This window comes from Nannospalax galili, unplaced genomic scaffold, assembly GCF_000622305.1.
Source record: "Nannospalax galili isolate Female #2095 unplaced genomic scaffold, S.galili_v1.0 scaffold1200, whole genome shotgun sequence".
Lineage (NCBI taxonomy): Eukaryota > Metazoa > Chordata > Mammalia > Rodentia > Spalacidae > Nannospalax > Nannospalax galili.
Genome location: NW_008347131.1, coordinates 2,793,680 through 2,798,619, shown reverse-complemented (window position 1 = coordinate 2,798,619; position 4,940 = coordinate 2,793,680).

Genomic DNA, 4,940 nt, shown 5'->3' with positions numbered 1-4,940 from the left:
AGGGACCAGCATCATAGTGAGCCAGCATCATAGTGAGCCAGCATCATAGTGAGCCAGCATCATAGTGAGCCAGCATCATAGTGAAGAGAATACGAGAGAATAAAGGAGAAAGAGAAACAGAAGCTTGAACCTCACCTTGGTGTCTGTGTCGTCTTTCCTGGACTCTGCTGGACAGAGTCCCGGCTCGCGACATAATGGTCGTTTATAAAGTTCAGTAAATATCACAGACTCTGAATTTTGAGTTTCAATACAGGCACTCTTGAATCACATGACAAAGAATCAATGGCTAAACATGTTTTATTTAACTCTTTTCATAGTAAAATTTGTTTTCTAACTTTTGTTAAAGATTGAGTAATACCTATAAACACAATGCTTCAAAATCTGTGATGTTTGTGAAAATGAAGCAAATCATCAGATATCTCACATTAAATATGAGAAGTTTTGAAATGTAATATATTTTCCTTGTCTATTTTTTCAAAGTAAAATACCTCTCAAATTTTCACGATTTTGAATGGATTGTGAGAATCAATAATAAGATGTCTGGGTACACCAACTTGACTTGGTAGGACTTAACATAAATGGCAGAATGTATGAAATCTGGTGGGGATCTATGAGAGGGTATGGATGAGGGTGGTGGTGTAAAGATGTTTAAAATGTTTTCTGTGAAATACACAAGATTTCAATAAAAGTTATAAAAACAGAGAGGGTGTTTGTCTATCTCATAAACTCTCACTATTCATTTTATTTTTCTTTATAAATTTTCTATAGGTGGGCCGCAAAGCTTCCTAACCATTGAGATGCCAGCATCTAAATTCTGGTGTGGATTAGGAGCCTAAAAGTCCAGGTTTAAAACTGTGAAGTTTAGGGTAAATTACTCGACATAATCTGTAGAATTAACATTGCAATATCATCTAACATGTAAGGTAGTATCAAATATTAAATGCAAATAAAGATTACAGAAATTTATCTGGCATATAAACATTAGCTAAGTACAATATATTATTTACTGATATTTCTTTCAACATGCAGTAATAAATGTCGTAGTGTTATAAACAAAGCTACATGAATTTCCCTTATGGTCCATCCTCCTATTACTAAAAGGAACATTCTCTTGGATGGAAGGATGGATGGATGGATGGATGGATTACATCTTTATTGTTTACAGTTATAAAGACTGCCTTTCTTTTATTATCCACATTATTGCAGGGAATTCCACTGTCTTTTCCCTTGCCTCATTCCTGTGTTTGAAACTTAACAGTAAAACTGGATTTACTCTGATGAATTATTTTCTTTGTAAATTAGAGAATCAAATGAGGGCAAAATTTAAAGGTCCCAGTTCTATACCTTGCACGCAACAACAGCTATTGCCATTTCCTTTAAAGTTCCCAAGTCTTATACCTAAAAATCCATAACTTCTATTTAACAATAATTTTAATATTCATTCTAATAGTGAACATTTATCCACTAATACTCAACACAGTACTATTGAAAATAATGAAAGTTAGACCCAATCCAAATGCCCATCACCTATTGAATACACACATAAATTGTGATACATACATACAAAAATGATCAAAGTATTTCTCAGTAATACTATAAGTATATTCAACAAGTGTGCATTCTTATTCCAAAGGTCTACCTTGTGGAATGTCATAGTGGGCATTGTTAGATAATAAATAAACAAATTGTACATAATAAATTCAATGTGCAAAAGGTAATAATTTAGGTATATGCCACAACATGAGTGAAACTTGAAGGCATAATAACAAATGATTAAGTCAGCCAGATACAGACAGAAAATAATTCATAATCTCATTTTTGGAGGTACATAGATGTGAGTGCTCAAAGGAAAAGTATAACAGCTATAGTTGTATGATAATCTGTTCTGTTTATTTCATCGCAATCAAAGAGAATGAAACCTCAACATAGCACCTGAATATTTTAAAATACCATGTGCACAGTGACAATATATTAAAAACTGTTATATTCCACAAATGATAGAAAATACAAGTTTATACGATAAAAAATGCTATGAGGATATCATATGTATATTGGTATTTTGTTATATTTTTCATGTTTTCTATATCTTAGCAGCATTTTAAAGAGTAATCCAAAGTTTCAGGAATCTGGGAACTTGTTCTTATGAACTTGAAACAATGATGAAAGCAAGCACAAGACCCATGCTGACTCCACCAGATGAAAATCCAGCATAGAACTGGGGAAATGGGCAGAGGCCCCAAGCTTAGCTGAGGAACCTTTGGCAACTGATTGCTGTACAGTGAGGGAGAGTTATTTTCTGTAAAGTAGTGACTCTTGATAGGCTGACTAGACTCCATTGGATGAACTTGCTCTGAGGGATATCTGGGTACAAATTCTTGACCTAGTAGGCCTTAACATATATGATAGACTGCATGGAATCCAGTGCGGGGGAACATGGGAGGCTGAGGATGGGGGGATCTATTATATGAAATACATAAAACAATAAAAAGATACATAAAAACATAAAGCTTGAAATAAACAAGAAATTATTATAATGGTATTTATTCTAACAGTATAAAAAAGCATTCAATACTAGGTTTATTTTGATCCTGGCATAAACCTCCTGCCATAAATTATCAACTTGATATTTAAAAAAGATATACAATTCATTCAAAACAAATAGAGTATGTTCATAAATGTGTTACCTGGGCTTCCTATTTCCCTTTGATGACTTGTTGCAAATCCAGACTTTTACTATTTTATCATTGATTCTGACAGCTTATTTTGATGAAAATAAGAATTTTAACCATACCAATCAGTGTATAACAGCAAAATTGGAACAAGAACATGTAGTCACTGAAGCATGAACACCTCTGTCACACAGAGATGTGGATCTTTGAGCCTGCATGGAGAGTGACTGTGTCCCCTCATTTTCAAAGACATTTTGGTTTAAATTATAGGTTTACACAGAACTGATTTAAAGAATAAAGAGTTCAAATACTCCATACATCATCATGTCCAAGAGTAGGGACTTAGAGCATTTTAAGAGCAAGAAATTTAAAACATTACTCTTTCTGAGCAATAAAAATCTGACCACTTTTAGTCAGATGCATGTAACACTGAATAATCTTCAAAATAGACTGTTTTACATTAATGTAATATTTGCATATCTGAATTAATATGGTTCATGTATTGAAGATAATGGATTTTATTTTACATTTCGAGGCAACATCAATGCCCAAAGAGAATGATTCTGCCAGAGAAAGGAAGATTTGACTGGAAACTTAATAATGAACCTCAAAATATTTCACTTGGTTGTTCAAACTCTCCCCAAAGCACTTGCTCCAAATTAAACTCTCTGAGGACGGATACCTCAGAGAACTGATGCCTTCTATATACACTGCCTCCCATGTATCCTGTATGTTCAAAAATTATCCTAGACATCTAATTAGGACAACCAATTGGAAAAAAGTAGAAATTTAACTACAAATATACTATCTGTTAAAGGCACAATATTAATTTGTATGAATAAGAACTATTTTGTTTTCAATCAACATGTCTGAAAAATTAGATCCAAATAGCTACTAACATAAAAGAACAGTCTAAGTCTTTATGCAAGGAAAATATTATTAAAGAGAATATTACAAATCATAGGTTATCAAATTACTATAATTTTTGATCCAATTCAGGTGAAGTAATAACTACTTGTCAAATTCAACTTAGAAGATTTTTTTTCTTTAAGAAAATAAATATTATGGAAAGCAATACAGAAAAGTTATTAGTAGTGCATAATTTGATTGCACTTTAACAAAAATAGGAAAAATAGTATTAAATTCAGAAACACTGACTTTTGAGGCTTATATGTCTTTGATATAACAATGCAAACACCTTAAACCTAAATCTATAAAGACTCCTAAATCTATACAATAAATAAATGATGTATGTAATATCACACATGGCAATGCATTTAGTTCATCAAAGACTGACTTCATTTTTTACAGAATTCTAATTACTATCAAATACAGAAATAAACATCACCTAGAAAAGAAAATGACAGAAGCCGGAAGAGATTGTTAAAGAGAGAGGAGTCCAGAAGAATGGACAAAAAGATTGCAAAAGCCAGGGTTGGTGCATGATCATAAGGAAACAGAGTCATCCAGGTCTCTGAGAACTTGCTCATATGAACTTACAGCAATGGTGTCAGTATGCCCAAGACACATGCAAACAAATCATACAAAAACCCAGAACAAAACTTGGGAAATGGGGCATCAGGCCCCTGTGTTAGCCAAGGGACTACTGACAGCTGATTACTACTGGATGAAGGAAAGCTGATCTTTAAGGGAGAGACTCTAGATACGCTGACTAGACTACAGTGGATGAGCTTTCACTGAGGGACATTTGAGTATACAATCTTGACTTGTAGGCCTTAACATATATGACAGAATGCATGAAATCCAGTTGGGGGGTATGGGGAGTACTGATGGAAAAAGGCTTATAAAGATGAGGAAGATGTTTTGTATGAAATGCACAAAAATTCAATAAAAATATACATCGAAAAAAACAAAACAAAGCAAAACCAAAGTTAGAAAAGAGAAAGTGGAGTCAAAATCTGAGGGGAGATGGAATATTTCCAGAAATAGCCATAAAGGTGAAAATCACACTGATTGTAAAGACAAAAGATAGAGAACTGAGGTATGTTTTTTCTTAGTTTATTCTTTGAAAGGTTCATACACACACACACACATATATATATATATATGTATAAAATGTATCCTGATTATGTCACCCCCACTCACCTGTTCAACTCACCCCAGGGTTCCTTCATCACATATCTATATCTTCCTTTTAATTTTATTCATTTATTTTTTGTAGTTCAGTGAGTCCAATTAGTGCAGTCCATGTGAGCACGGCATGTGGCACCATCCATTGAGGCTTGAGGAACCTACAAATGGCCACACTTC